The following is a 16,377-nucleotide window of genomic DNA, read 5'->3' on the forward strand; positions in this document are numbered from 1 at the left end:
GGTGAGTTATACTCACAGTTTCCCTCAGGATGCGAGACGAGAGGGGGTGTGAGGAGAATCAGAACTTACAGGGTTAAACAGTTCTGTGTGACGTCTCACATTCTGAGGCATGGTTTGGTTCACATACGGGAATCTTTCTGTGTGTGTTTTTCCTTTCGTTTTTGGCTGAGAGACGAAAGAATGTCCGCTCTCTCGCCAGGCTGATTTATGATGTTTTTCTTCACATTAAAGGCTGTTAGAGATAAGCAAGAAGCCTGCATTCAGTCTGATTTATTATCCGCACACACGGCAACACTTTCTTTTTTTAAAAAAATATATTTATTAAGATTTTCGAATTTAATACAATAAAAAAAACAAAAAGTCAAAAAGAAAAAAAAGAAAAACAAAAAGCAAAAAAATTTAAAAACACATAAAGTTCACAAAATCTATTTTTCAATAACCTATTTCCCTGACCTCCTCATACCCCCCTTTCTTGTATTCCAATTCAAATTGTTAATTCAGCAAATCCTTATCCATAATTTTTAACCTATTTCTATGCTTAATTTAACATATTATTATTTTACTTTTTCTCTTTCATCCATTTCCTCAATTTATTTTTGCTAACCTTATTTTCCTTTGATTTAGTCCGTTTTAAAACAAACCAATTTTACCTTATCCAAACTTCAACATCAACACTTGTACCTCAATACACATTCTTAAAACATTATTTCTAAAGTCGACCCAGATTCCCTTCCACAAATTTCCCAAATTTCATACACATTACCAAAACAAAATAAAAACAAAAACACATTATAATTATGTACCCTATGGATTCCCAAGCCCCACACCCCCCTTTCCCGGTTTCAGTCCCCCACAAATATCCACCAGTCTTGATCTAGTGTTAGCCTGGAGATCTCATGTGATGGGACGATGAGCTGCTTGTGCGTGAAATTCCAAGTCCCTCAGAGTTTGGCTAAGTCCACAAACCTCTGTCTGTAACGGAGCTCCTTAAGCATGGCTCCGTCAGTCGCTGGTAGAATCCGACAGTGGGCGTTTACGGAATTTCTTCCAGCATAAAAGCTCCTTAACGGAAACGCGCCTTCTGGACTCTCGGCGCGACAGTTTCCGGCGAGGAGTGGGTGTCCCTATAGGAGGTCCTGAAACCTCCCCACTGTTTTCGCTGGAAGTGTCTCTGAGCCATCCCTCCGACTCACTTTCCCTTGGAGCTCCTTCTCTCCCCCTGCTGGTTCCCTCCTCAGCTGATAAGTCTCTCCCAACCTCTGTGAGCCCTTTCACCTCCTGTTCTTCCGATGGCAGTTCCCTGACATCCACCTCCCCTCCAGGGCCCCCTTCACCCCCTCCCCTCCCCTCCTCTGCGGGCGGCGAGGGAGCAAAACCCCTGAAAGAACCTCCCTCATCTTCCGACGTCTCGAACATTTCCCTCCACCGGTTGCTGTTTCTGGTTTCTAAGTACTCCTCCTCATCGGAGTCTATTCCTTCTTCCAACTCCGATTCCGTGAATCCTTCCAGTTCCTCCTCCTCGTCGGTGGTGCCAAAGTACTCCCTCCGGAACCTCGCTACTGGCTGAGGTTTCCTGGGGAACCTTTGATGGAACGTTTCGATCAAGATCTCGTCATTGACCTCCTCTGCCGTCACCCAGGCGTTTTCTGACTCCGGTTCCCCTTCCCACGCTACCAAATACTCCACCTGATTACCCTTCCACCTGGAGTCGATGATTTCCGCCACATGGTTGCTGCTTTCCCTCTCTTCTAAGACTGGTCCCCGTGTGGAAACCCCTTCACCTTCCCCCCTATACGGTGACAGTAATGACCTGTGGAATACTGGGTGCAGTTTCATGTGGTTCGGTAACCGGAGTCTGAAAGCTACTGGGTTGACCTGTTGAATGACCTCAAATGGTCCCAATCTTTTGGGTCTCAATTTCTTGCAACCCCCCTTGAACGGCAACCCTTGGGTTGACAGCCACACCTGACTCCCCACCCTTATGGTTTCCCCTTCCCTTCTGCTCTTGTCTGCCTGCCTCTTATATTCTTCTTTGGCCCTTTCTAAGTTGAGTTGGAGTTGACGATGGATCGCTTCCATTTCTTCTACAAACTGTTCGGCGGCCGGGACGCTCCATCTCTCCCCTCCTCCCCCTGGAAATGCCCTGGGGTGGCACCCATAATTAGCCAAAAAGGGGCTCATCCCGGTGGACACATTCTCCGCATTATTGTAGGCAAATTCCGCCAGCGCCAACTTTTCGACCCAATCGTTCTCTCTGTCATTGACATAACACCTCAGGTATTGTTGGAGGATACCGTTTGCTCTCTCCGCCTGCCCGTTGGTTTCAGGGTGCCTGGCAGTCGAAAAATTGACCTCTACGTGCAGTAAGCTCATGAGCTTCCTCCAGAACCTGGACGTGAATTGTTTGCCTCTGTCTGAGACCACCCTCAAGGGGGCGCCATGCAGCCTACAAATATGTTCTACAAACAATTTCGCTGTCTATTCCACCGTGACTGCATGTGAGCAAGCTACAAAGTGGCACATCTTAGTTAACAGGTCTACTACGACCAGGATGGCGGTTTTCCCCTTGGATTTCGGCAGATCAGTCATAAAATCTATCGATACCGCCTCCCACGGTCGTTCTGGTGTGGGTAACGGTTCTAATAACCCCGCCGGCGCCCGCCTTTCTCCTTTGGCTCGCTGGCATTGGTCACACCCTCTTACATACTCCCGTACATCTTCCCTCACCTTGGGCCACCAAAATTCCCTGGTAACCAGCCACATGGTCTTGTGTTGCCCAAAATGCCCCGCTGTGGGGCTGTCGTGCAGCTGTTTGAGTACTCTCCCTCTCAATTCCCCTTCGGGTATATATAGTGCCCCTTTGTAATACAATGCCCCGTTTTTTTTCTTCAAAACCTCTGGGGTTTTCTCCCTCTCTCCTTAGACATCTAAGCTTATTCTGGGCGTATTCATCATTCTCCGTTCCCTCTACCAGTTCCCTTTGCCCCACCAATGCCGCCCCACACACCCAGCGGTCCTCTGGGATGATATGTCTCTCTTCGGGTGCTCCCTCCCCCTCCAAATATTCAGGTTTGCGTGAGAGAGCGTCCGCCCTGACGTTTTCTGGACCTGGCACATAGCAAATTTCAAAATGGAATTTGGAGAACTCCTGGGCCCACCTCACTTGTCGTTGGTTGAGCACTCGTGCCGTTCTCCAATACTCTAAATTCTTGTGGTCCGTGCACACTTGCACCTTATGTTGTGCACCAATTAGTAAGTGTCTCCATCTCCGGAACGCTTCGTGAATGGCGAGTAGTTCTAGGTCATATACCGTGTAGTTCCTCTCGGATTTGTTTAGCTTACGCGAGAAGAAGGCACACGGTCTCCACGCCGACTTACTCTTCCCCGGCTGAAGAAGCACCGCCCCCACCGCCCGGTCTGATGCATCAGTTTCCACTCTCATTGGTTTTTGTAAATCCACATGCAGGAGCTGTTCTTCCGAAGCGAATGCCTTTTTCAATTCTTCAAATGCTTGCTCCGCCTCCGCCGTCCAAACAAATTTCTTCTTGCTGCTGAGACAGTCCGTAATGGGAGCCGTTAAGTGGGCAAAGTTCTTGATGAACTTACGATAAAAGTTCCCAAACCCTAAGAATCTTTGCACATCCTTTTTCGTTTTCGGTGTCTTCCATTCCAGCACCGCCTGGACCTTGCCTGGATCCATGGCTAATCCTTTGTCTGACAAGCGGTACCCCAGGAATTCCACCTCTTTGGTGTGAAACTGACACTTCTCCAATTTCACGCACAGCTGGTTTGCTTGCAGTTGGCTCAACACTTCCCTGACATCCTTTACATGCTGCTCCTCATTCTCTGAATATACTAACACGTCATCTAGGAAGGCCACGCAATTCTTGTAGAGCAGAGGTCCCAGGACGTGGTTCATGAACGATTGAAAACATGCTGAGCCTCCTTGTAATCCGAAGGGCATAACGAGATATTCAAAAGCCCCGAAAGGGGTGAACATGGTGGTTTTCCATTCATCCCCCTTCCTTATCCGTATCAGGTTGTATGCCCCCCTCAGGTCCAGTTTAGTAAAAATCTTTCCCTTCCTCACCCTGGTCAAAATGTCATCAATTCTGGGCATGGGGAAAGCCACTGGTTCCGACACTGCATTTAGGGCCCGGTAGTCCACTACAAGTCTCGGTTTATCCGTGTGTTTTTTTGTCCACAAAAAACACTGGGCTGCCCCCCACCGCTCTGGACTCTCTGATGAAACCTCTCTTCAGGTTTTTATCAATAAACTCCCTTAACTCCTGCATTTCCCTGTCTGACATGGCGTACAGCTTGCCCACTGGGAGCTGGGCCCCAGGGACTAGATTGATTTGGCAGTCAAAGGCTCTATGCGGTGGTAGTTTGTCTGCTTCCCTTTCGCTGAAGACATTGCTCAGGTCAGCGTATTGTTTGGGCACCTTCCCTTTGTCCGTTACTTCCGTCCCTGCTAGAAAGGCTTTTGCCCCTTCCGGAGCCTTCCCCTCTTTGCAGTGTTCCAGGCAATGAGCTGACCCAAAGGAGACCACTCTCTGATGCCAGCCCACTAGCGGATCATGCAACGCTAGCCAGCTCATTCCCAAAATAATGGGAGCCCCTCCCAAGGTGGCCACATTGAACGCTATTCTTTCGGTGTGCCTGGCCACCCTCATTACCATTGGGACGGTCTGTAGGCTAACTTCTCCTCCCAACAGCTCCCTCCCATCGATCGTGGTCACCTGCAGGGGGTTACTTAAAGGGATTGTCTGTATCTGGTGTTCAGCTGCAAACTCCTTACTCATAAAATTACAGGAGCTGCCTGAGTCCAATAGCGCCTTTATCTTTAGTGGGTGTCCGTTTGGCAGCTCTAGCAACACCTCTATCACTAGGGCTGGTCTTGGAGGTTCCGGAGTGGGCACTTTTACTGCTCCTTGGCCTGGCTGCTGTGCCCTGACGGTGTCAGCCAGGCGTTGGCTTTTACTTGCTCCTGGACTTCCTCCTCCTTCCCCCCAACAGCTCCCGCCATCCCTTGCCATTCCTTTCTTTGCGGGCAGACTCTGGCAAAGTGACCTGGCTGCTGGCAGAGATAACATTTCTTGGTGCTCTTCCCCTCCTTCTTCCGCCCTTCACTGGGATTTGAAACTGCGTGCGCGCGCGCTGTTCCAATTTCCATCGGCTCTCCTGGCGGGAAAGTTGGCTCCGGAATCTCTGGAATGCGGAAATCCCTCCAACGCTCCCCTTTCCCTTCCCGCTTCTCCAAGGCTCTCGCCTCCTGGCGCGCTCCAATGGTCAGCGCTGATTTGGTCAGCTGGTCCATAGACTCCGCCCTGGGCGCCCAGGAAAGTTCGTCTTTCACCGCCGAAGAAAGCCCCTCTTCGAATAGCATTTGAATGGGTTCCGCCGATAGATCCCACCCCAATTTATGTATCAACATGGTAAACTCAGTCCAGTACTCACGGACAGATCGGCCCCCCTGTTTACAAGCCATCAACTGTCTGCGCACCACTCCCTGCTCAATCTCGCTGGAAAACATCAGGTCCATGGCGCGAAAAAACTTCCTCGTGTCCTTCAGGACGTCATTATTCCCTGCCATCAGGGATCTAATCCAGTCTCTCGCCCCCCCTTCGAGATGGCCAACCACAAACGCCACTCGCGATTCCTCGTCGGGAAAGTCGTCAAACTGCAGATTGAGAGCATACTGCATCTCTGTCCTAAAGGCTTGATAGTTCCTGGGATCCCCCCCAAACTTCTGCACCAATCCTGGCATCTTTCTTGCCAGTGGGGAGCCTTTTGCCTTTTCTGCATCCTGCGCCCTCCTCTCCTCGAGCCTCGCCGTTTGCAGCGCTAGCTGGACCTCCAACACCCGGTACCTTTCTTCCAGGCTTGGACCCGCTCCAGCTCCTCCCGCTTCTCCGGTTCCGGCTGGGTTGCTCATGATGCCTCTCTGCACAAGCTGCCTTCAGGGACTGTCGGATTGCTGTGATGGGACGATGACCTGCTTGTGCGTGAAATTCCAAGTCCCTCAGAGTTTGGCTAAGTCCACAAACCTCTGTCTGTAACGGAGCTCCTTAAGCATGGCTCCGTCAGTCGCTGGTAGAATCCGACAGTGGGCGTTTACGGAATTTCTTCCAGCATAAAAGCTCCTTAACGGAAACGCGCCTTCTGGACTCTCGGCGCGACAGTTTCCGGCGAGGAGTGGGTGTCCCTATAGGAGGTCCTGACACCTCCCCACTGTTTTCGCTGGAAGTGTCTCTGAGCCATCCCTCCGACTCACTTTCCCTTGGAGCTCCTTCTCTCCCCCTGCTGGTTCGCTCCTCAGCTGATAAGTCTCTCCCAACCTCTGTGAGCCCTTTCACCTCCTGTTCTTCCGATGGCAGTTCCCTGACATCTCACATCTGAGGCTCTTAATTCTCTCTCAATTCCTCTCTGCTGGTTTTTCTGATAGTCCTTAAAATTAAACACCAAATCTCAGAGAAGCTCTGGCCCTTCAGGATCCATATTTCTTCCAACCAGCCCTCCATACTTAAAGGTGGGGCCCAAATCTTGTTTCTTACTCCTTTCAAAACCAAATGTCCCCAAGGCTCCAACCTCCACCTTAAGCAAATTTGTAATCCTTAGGTCTTCAGATCTCCACATAAGGAGATCTCTCCTTTTTTCCATCTCCAATTCAGGCCAGATTTTCCACATCAAGTTCTTATTTTCCTTCATTGCCATCATGTCAAACCTCAAGTCCTCTTTCATCATCTGCAGAATTACAGCTCCTCCTTCCTTTTCTTCAGGGACAACATATGTCTCCTTCTCCAAGTTCTCAATGTTGTCAAGTTTCTCTTTCTGTTCAGTTGGATAAACTTCCTGATTCAAATCCTTATCAGGTTCCATGATATTGTTTACAGTTGAGTCCAGATTTGTAACATTTATAGCCAAAACATGAATTTGGCCTTGTAACTTTCCCAAGAGAACAAAGACTCTGTCCAATTCAGCCTGAACTCTCCCTCCTCCAGCCATTCTTGTAATGTCCCAAAACCCCCTCTAGAGGGATTTTGGTTTCTTAATGTTCATTCCAGTTCAAATCCAAAAATCCAGTTAGTTTGTATTGGTTCTTCCTTGTTTTCAACAAATTGTAACAAAAATTGTAAGAGATATAACCAGCAGAAGCAGCAGAAACAAAGTTCTCTTTTTCTGTCTTGACAGCTAATTTGACAGCTGTCAAGCTCTTTAGTACCTCATCAACAGGCTCTCTCGCGGAACACTCCCGGGTCCGGGAGGGTGACACTTCAGCTCCCAAAATTAGCTCTTTTATCCTCCAGCAAGATTTCTTATACTGCCAAACCATGAAATTAAAATCTTTTACCAAAGAAGGAAAAAAGAGGTTCTCTCGACCTTAGTTAGCAGGTCTTTGCTTTAACTTGTTTACAAGACGGGGAGGCAGACTTCCTTTTTACACCTTCCCCGATCGTGCCTAATTCTTAAAATAATTTTTTTTTTCTTTACGATACCAATTTCTGTAGTACTCACGGGTTGTTACTTTTAGAGTCCAATTGTTCCAAAGAAGAAGTCAGCGCTCTCCAACCATGGCAATGCGGCTTCACTCTGCAGGAGAAGCAGTCGACTCTCAGCACCGCGCCGCTCACCCCGTCCCCCGTTCCGAAGCCTTTAAAAAGGCTCTTCACAGGTCGGGGGGGCGCAAATGGTGCCCGCCGAGTCACCAGGTTCACAGGCTTCACCGCCTGTGATTTTTAAGGGTCCCCGCGTCACCGCAGCGGCAAGACCCGATCCTACAGAGCCGATTCCCTCCGGAGCTCAGAGGGAATCCGCCATTAGTCGATGGCGCTAACCCGGAAGTCCCACACGGCAACACTTTCTACCGCTGAGCAAAGAACTCTGCTGAGAGCTGCAAAGAGCTAAAGTTTTCTATCGGCACGAGCGTCCAAAGGCACAGAGGAAGAGTGCCGGGCGCCATCTTATCTCACAGATGATAGTGAGGAAAAGATGGTATGGCCCGTATAGCTTCTTGCCACCAATTAGGCTAATCCTTAATGGTATCTTCTGCCACCAATTAGGCTATTTCCAGTTAACTGGGGATAGCAAAAAACCAAAGTCCAAAATAATCCAGAACAGATAAACCACGATAAATAAAAAGATTTATAGCCAATTATAAGATTGTAATCCATTCATGAGAATTATAATCCACTGTATTCAATTATAGTAATTGTATTTGAATTATGTCTCACAAAGACTCCCACCTAAATCAATCCAAAAATGTAAAATGAAACTTCCAAAACCTGCGATAGGAGCGGCCACACATAAAAATTGGGGTGGAAAGATATTAGTCCATTACTATATTAACCATATGGAAATTCTTGCAGAGATTAATCCAAAGTTGTAAAGAGTAAAAGAAAAAGAAAAAAAGAAGATATTCCAATTCCAAATAAAAACGATTTTAGAGCTGAATAAAAATACTTTAGACAGTTTCTATATTTGGGGAAAATATAATCCACAAAAACCTTCCGTAAGTCCAAAATTTTAATTTAGATATTCTGTATCTAGCCAATTAAATTTGTTGTATTCAATCAATCCATAAATTTACATTAAAAAAGAAAGCTAAAGCCACCCACGTTTAGAAGCAGTTCCAGGACTTCCGGGTTGGCGCCATCGTCTAATGGCGGATTCCCTCCGAGCTCCGGAGGGAATCTGCTCAACAGGGGTCGGGTCCTGCCGCGACGGCGACGCGGGGACCCTTAGAAACCACAGGCGCTGAAGCCTGTGGACCTGGTGACTCGGTGGGCACCATTTGCGCCCCCCCCGACCCGCAAAGAAGCCTTTTTAAAGGCTTCGGAACGGGGGATGGGAGTGGCGTGGTGCTGAGAGTTCGACTGCTTCCCCTGCTGAGTGAAGCCGCATGCCATGGATGGAGAGCACTAACTTCTTCCTTTGAACATTTGGATCAAAAGTAACGACCCGTGAGTAACACGGTAATTGGACTTAAAAGGGAAATTTATTTCTGGGAATTCGGCACGATCGGGCAAGGTGTTTAAAAGGAAGTCAGCCTACCCGCCTTGTAAACATCGTAAAGCGAGGATTTTATTACTAAGGTTGTGTGAATGCCTTTCTTTTTGTGGAAAAGAGCAATTAACTTTATACTGGGCCAATTTAAGTGACTGTGCTGGAGGATAAGAGCTAACATTAACATTAACATATTGTTAAATATGGAGGTCTGGCTGGAAGAAATATGGACCTTATTGGAACAGAGCCTCTTCGAGATTCGGAATTTAAAATAAAGGACTATCAAGAAAACCGGCAGAGAGAAATTGAGAGAGGGTTAAGTGCCTCGGATGTGAGATCGCCAGGCTGATTTTGGATGGACTGATGGACTTTGGTTGGGGATCGAAACCGGGAAAGGGGGTGGTAGGGCTTCGGGAATCCAAAGGGTGTAAAAATATAATTCTGTTTTAATTAAGTTGGTTTTTGCCACTAACATAAAAATGGGGAATTTGGGGAGAGATTTAGGGCCGACCTTAGCAAAAGATTGTCAAGAATAAGTGTTGGTGTATAAAGACTGAGATTTTTAAGTTAAAATAGGTTAATTAAATTGATGGGGGAATTTAGGAAAAGTATGTTAAGAATAAGTTTTGAAATATAAAGATTGAGGTTTAGAAGTTAAAATTGATTAAGTAAATTGAATTAGAGGAAATAAGGTAAAGTGGGGGGGGACAAAAATTGCTGAGCTAAAAATTGGAATTGGAATACAAGAAGGGCAGGTGTGGGGAAGTCAAGGAAATTGGGTATGGAATGTAATTAAGGTAAACTTTTTCAACTGTTGCTTTTTCTTCTTCTTTTCTTTTTTCTTTCTTTTTTTTCTTTTCTGTTTTTCTTTTGTACTCTTTTTTGAAAATTTTAATAAACATAATTTAAAAAAAAAAAAATAGAAGCAGTTCCAGCCACTGTAAAATCAGCCACCAGTAAAGCAGCCTGGCAAGAAAAAAATAGAAGGGGGGAAAAAAACAAGCCAGAACAGACAAACAAGTTGTAATTCCCTGTTTGACCACAGGGTTCTAAGTCTCATATATTGTGTTGTAGTGTAAAAAGTTTTGGTGACTTTATAGTTTAAATTTCCCCTATTCCAAATAATAAAAATATTACCAATTACCTAATTTCAGTCCTTCCAAAACAAAAAATAGAAAAGAATCCAGCCGAAGTGGCATCCAAATATTGCTTTCTCTCCTTTAATTTCCTAACAAGAAGCACAACTCTATAAATAGTAGCAATGGAGTCTGGAGCTCCGTTGCGCAGATATTCCAAAGGTAGAGCTTGGATTATTCACAGACTCCTTCCAGTTTGACTCTTTATATAGATTCTTTATTGTCATTACACACGTGCAACATTGCACAAGTGCAACGAAATTGGATGCCATCCCTTAAAAACAACAAAAGCAAAACAACAACAACAACCAACAAACCACATTCCAGCCACACCCACACCCATCAATCTCCCAGGTCACACTATCGAGTTACAGCATTCAAAAGGGCCACAGCTCTCGGGTAAAAACTGTTTTTCAGTCTATTTGTCCTTGACTTGATGTTTCTATATCTCCTGCCAGAAGGCAGTAGTGCAAACAGACTGTATCCCGGGTGAGATGAATCCTGCAGGATGTTGTTTGCTTTCCTAAGACAACGGGAACCGTACAATTCTTCCAAAGATGGGAGAGGTTGACCAATAATCCTTTGTGCTGTGGTTATGACCTTCTGGAGCACCTTCCTCTCCCTAGCTGTACAACTGGAGAACCAAGCACAAATACAGTATGTAAGAATGCTCTCTATGGAGCCTCGGTAGAAGGACACCAGCAGTCTCTCACTCAGATTGTTCTTCTTTAAAAGTCTGAGGAAATAAATCCTCTGCTGGGCCTTCTTCACCAGAGCAGTGGTATTTGCGCTCCAAGTCATGCCCTCCTCCCCCTTTAACTTTGTTATTTTTCCACTGCTACTTCTCAGAGAGTTACTTTTAAAAGTTTCGAAAGGAGGAGAAAGATCAAAGCCGCTAGCGGCAACTCACTTCCCATTTCCAGCTCTGCTTACAGTTCTGCGTCTGAGCTGATTTCAGAAGACGGCTGACCTCCGTAGTTTTAGCTTTTTAATCCGGATCCTTCCTTTAGCCAAATCGATCCTTTTTTACGAATTAGGTCCGAATTTCTTACGATTTTTGAGAATTGAGCACTTTCCCTGCAAGCTCGGGGCTTCGCTCTCCGAAGGCAGCAATGGCTTCCCTTCAGCCCGCTTCCCTGCCCGCCGTTCTCTTCGCTCCAAACAGGAGTTACCTGACGGCCAGACGGTCAGCGTTCCGGCATCCGCGGGAACCAGAACTCCTGGACATCCACCAGAGAGTATTTTCGGGGGCTACTGCGCCCTGTAGCACCACCTTTTCCTTCGGAAAGCCCGGGATTCCCCAAACGGAAAAATCCCCGCTTGCGCTGGGATCGGGCTCAACCGGAAGTCTCATGAACCCTGAAAAGGTTTCAAGTGTGACATGGACTGTGGAATATGGCTTAAAATGCACAGTCCCTTGGCCACAAGTGCAATGCTTCTGTGTCTCTAGGAGTCACAGCATGTGGAAATGCTTGAGATTATGAAACAATGTGAGCAAGCCTTGAGATTTAAAGGTCTCATGCTCTACCAACTGAGCTAGCCGGGCTCTGGCTGGCAGTAAAAGTAAAAGAAATTGTTCAGCTAACGGTTTTTCTGATAGCTGGAAAAAAAAAACCATCATAACTTCTACCAGGTCTGAACAAAGCTTTGGTTGCCAAGTTACACAGAGGTGCATTCGCCCTCTCATTTCCTGCCGAGAGCGAGCTATGCAGGTTACGTGCATGGATGTGGTTTACCACAAAAAACTTACAGCATGCTAGCTGATTAGGCACAGCAAAAAAAGAGAGAAAAGACTCAATTAAGATTTTAATCTATTAGATGCACGATTTGAGCTATAGGCAATCGATGAATCATTTGATAGGCACATTGTGAGTCCAGCACCAATTTGAAGGGTGTGGCTGAAAAGTTTAGAAAACTAAAATCAAAGCAGCAATTTCTGCTCGTTGGGGTAAAGAAAGCAGGTTGAGGTGGAACAAATTTAAATACATCACTCTTGAGTTCCAGGAAGTTGACACACACCAGCACCCCCCTCCCCTGTGCCCTGTCAGTAGATTACTTGGGGGATGGGTGCTGAGCAGCAGAGCTGTGAGAGGAATGCGTAGGTGACAGGCAGGCAAACATCTTGGGTAAGTTGAAATATTTAATTCTCTTACAAACTGCGAGAGCAATTTGCCAAGGAAGAGAATATTGCAACCAAGTGACCACATCGGCTTGGTGAAAGGGCAGTGCAATAAGCACAAGGTCAAAGCCACAGAGCTGTAAGGCTCGGGCTCGCCCCTTCCTAGTGAGGTCTGCCACTGCTTCAATGTAGGAGCATTTTGGGATGAATGGTGGCAAAGTACAGCCATCCTATAATGTAGGCTGCTTTTGTGTTCGTGGGACGTAAAGCACGTCTGCTGTGGGAATGTGTGTGGTAACTAAGATCGCTAAACGCAAAGTCTAACAGCGTCTGATCCATCTACAAGATGCTGTGCCAGTGAGGCATTTTGTTCAGTAAGAACATGTGCAATTGCTAGCATTTATGGAAATACCCTCTGAAGGGGCTTTTGCTTCTCTTTGCAACTCAGCAGCGGCTGAAATTGTGCAGTGGGTAACTTATAAAGGTTTGGGAAATTCTAATTGGGGCAAGCAGAAGCAGATTTCAGGACCTAGTCCGAACTTCAAGTTGCTCTGCTACCAGGGCATATAAAGCATTTAATTTTTGCCCTAAGATTGGTCATTGGTCCATCCAAATAGGCTCTTGCGTCAGCCACTTTAAGGGCAACGCTGAGACAAAATCAGACATGATTTCAAGGTTTGAATTTGGCTTCTGTAAAGCACAACTAAAGAAGAAGCCGGAAGGGTGGAAACCCCCCTTCTCAGTGAGCTGTCTGCAGCTGCAAGCGGAGGGAAAAAAAATTAGCTGTGCAAACAGACTCCCCTTAGCAGAGTCTGTGGCCACGCTTGCGTTCTGAAAAAAGCCTATGTAGACAGAATCAGTTGTCCCTTTTGCAGAGATTACATGGGACTAGTGGAGGATCAAACCCACAGTTCCAGGGAAAAGAGAGCCCCCTGAACTGAAATGGGAATGAGATGAACCTCCCCAGGCAAATGAAAAAATGATGTCTTCCTGCATAATTAAATTAAGTAAATTCATAAGTAAATTCAGTCCCGCACTGCCGTTGGTGGCAGATTTTTCAAAGATGTTACTGGCTGTGGGGCTATCTGAACAGGAAAACATTCCCCCTTTTTTGGTCCTGGGTCAGAGGGTGACCCGATTACTGGCTGTTCCCTGAGTAATGCAAAGCACCTGCAAGTGCGCCAGCTTTATGAGCTTTAAAGGCATGTAAGGCGCATGCAGAAATCACAGGAACTTGTTTCTGGAGCAGTTGAATTTGCAGGTTCACAACAGCTTTCATAAATGCCTGCAAAGTGCATGCAGCAATTAAGGGAAAACTTTCTTGAGGCGGCTGATTTTGCCTGCTAAACTGCCGTTCTCCTGCCAAAAGTTCAAAGAGGAGGCTTCGGGCAGCCTGCACATGGGCTTGATGCTCTGCAGCTTGGTGAACTTCACTAAGCCAAATGACAAACTGGCTAGGATTCAAGATTTTCATTACAGATTTCCAATCATCAGGAATCAATACAGAGTTTGAGGACCTCTCCTCCTCCAGTCCATGTGAATAGGTACTGGTCAAGTCCAATTCATCATCGGCTTTTTCCACCTTTCTGATTACAGAATAAGGCAGAGGGTTCCAACAGCTAACTTGTCGGTCCTGAGCATCCGGTGCCCTTGCAACCGGACTGAGCATGTTTAGGTCAGCAAGTCCTTCCACAGTTAGGTGAGAAGATGCTTTTGCCTCCCTAACCATTTCCTCTACAGCGGAGAGATCTGCCTTCTGAGCCTTTACCGACTCAAAAGGCACCGCTGGATCTGCCAAGCCAGGCAGACTTGAGGGCTGAAATGAAGTATCAGAAGGAAGTTTTTTGGGTTGAGATACAAGAGGGGATTGCTGAGAACCCTGATAAACCACAGCTGCAGCTATTGGTTTCTCAGGCACTGGCTGCTTAAAAGCCAGGCTCAGCGGAACTGCGACCACCACCCTCGTCAGGGTGGGAGCAACAGATAGAGGGGTGATAAGAGAAAGAACAGGCTGAACTTCTGCAGGGCCAAACCGCTGAACCGCATCTCTGCAGAAGTGCCAGGTTTGAAGCACTTGCACTGGCGATCGCGGCGCCGAGTGCAGGGTCTGCCCTATTTGCTCCCAGTCCCTGAGCCGGAGAGACCCTCCCTCTGGATAGCAGGGACACCGGGCATCAATTTCCTTCAAGAGAGCATTAAGTTCCTTGGAGGAACAGGGATGCCGTGCTTTTGAGAGCAAATATTGGAGATCTTTACGATGTTGTAATCTTTGGGCAGAAACGTAACCCCCCATCTTCCTTCCTTCGTATACTCACCGGGATCCTTATAGAGGATGCGTGGACGTGTCTGTAGCTCAAGCCAAGCGAAGTGAGTAGTCTAGCCCCAAAGACGTTGGGCGCCAGATGAAGTGAAGGCCCAAGTCAGGTGTTGATCATCATGTGAGCTGCGCACAGGTGGTCTGAAGCGAGCGAGCTACCACCATTCCTGTGGAGCCTCCTTTTATTGAGACAAACATGCAAGCTAGGCAAATACATTTTTGGGCTGTGACCTTTACACATCTTCCGTCCCGAAATCGTGGGGTGGTACGAAGTTATTTTGGCACCTGTTCCACAGCGTCATTTTCCCCTTGCACAATGTATGACAAATGGAGACAAAAGGTCTCAAAGGAAAACGGTTACAGACAGGACAACGCAAACTGCTGAGATCGCGAAAGGTCAGGCAGAGGTGGAACGATGTTCAGACAGCTGTGGCTTGTCTGGGGGGGGGTTGCCCTGCACCCCAAGGTCACGCGTGCAGGCAGACTGTGGCTGCCTGCTGGCGGGGAAGTGTGCTCCCTCCGGACCCCACTCCCCGCTCCGCGATATCCCTACACCCCTGACCATTAGGTCCAGTCGAGGACGACTCTGGGGTTGTGGCGCTCATCTCACTTTATTGGCCGAGGGAGCCGGCGTACAGCTTCCGGGTCATGTGGCCAGCATGACTAAGCTCCTTCTGGCGAACCAGAGCAGTGCACGGAAATGCCGTTTACCTTCCCGCTGGAGCGGTACCTATTTATCTACTTGCACTTTGACATGCTCTAGGTTGGCAGGAGCAGGGACCGAGCAACGGGAGCTCACCCCACCGCGGGATTTGAACCGCCGACCTTCCAATCGGCAAGCCCTAGGCTCTGTAGTTTAGACTACAGCGCCACCCACATGGGCAGCTCTTTAGGGGCCCTTTAAGGGATTTCATCCCCTTCATGGATCACTGCCTTCCCATGGAGAAGGGGCTTGAATAACTCAGAGAAGCTATGAGCTATGCCGTGCAGGGCCACCCAAGATGGACAGGTCATAGTGGAGAGTTTTGACCAAACGTGATCCACCTGGAGCAGGAACCGGCAAGCCACTCCAGTATCCCTGCCAAGAAAACTCCATGGACAAAGACAACAGGCATATAAAAGTTATGACGTTGGAAGATGAGCCCCTCAGGTCGAAAGGCGTCCAACATGCTGCTGAGGAAGAGCGGAGGACAAGTACAAGTAGATTCAGAGCTGATGAAGCGGCTGGGCCAAAGCCGAAAGGTCACTCAGTTGCGGAAATGCCTGGAAGCGAAAGGGAAGTCCAATGCTGTAAAGAAAAATATTGCATAGGAACCTGGAATGTAAGAAGCATGAACCTGGGTAAGTTGGATGTGGTCAAAAATGAGATGGCAAGAATATTGACATCCTGGGCATCAGTGAACTAAAATGGACAGGAATGGGCGAATTCAGTTTGGATGGCCATCATATCTACTACTGTGGGCAAGAAACCTGTAAAAGAAATGGAGTTGCCCTCATAGTCAACAAAAGAGTGGTGAAAGCTGTACTGGGATGCAATATGAAAAATGATAGAATGATCTTGATACGAATCCAAGGCAGACCTTTTAACATCACAGTAATCCAAGTTTAGGGACGCGGGTGGCGCTGTGGGTAAAAGCTTCAGCGCCTAGGGCTTGCCGATTGAAAGGTTGGCGGTTCGAATCCCCGCGGCGGGGTGCGCTCCCGCTGCTCGGTCCCAGCGCCTGCCAACCTAGCAGTTCGAAAGCACCCCCGGGTGCAAGTAGATAAATAGGGACCGCTTACCAGTGGGAAGGTAAACG

The 16,377-nt window shown here is 47.5% G+C and overlaps 1 pseudogene; it reads left to right on the forward strand.

Moving 5' to 3' along the window:
- The first annotated feature begins 15,538 nt into the window (after positions 1 to 15,538).
- On the forward strand, positions 15,539 to 16,175 carry LOC128406032 (craniofacial development protein 2-like; annotated as a pseudogene).
- Positions 16,176 to 16,377: the final 202 nt, after the last annotated feature.

The sequence above is a fragment of the Podarcis raffonei genome, chromosome W (genome assembly GCF_027172205.1).
Source record: "Podarcis raffonei isolate rPodRaf1 chromosome W, rPodRaf1.pri, whole genome shotgun sequence".
Taxonomy (NCBI): domain Eukaryota; kingdom Metazoa; phylum Chordata; class Lepidosauria; order Squamata; family Lacertidae; genus Podarcis; species Podarcis raffonei.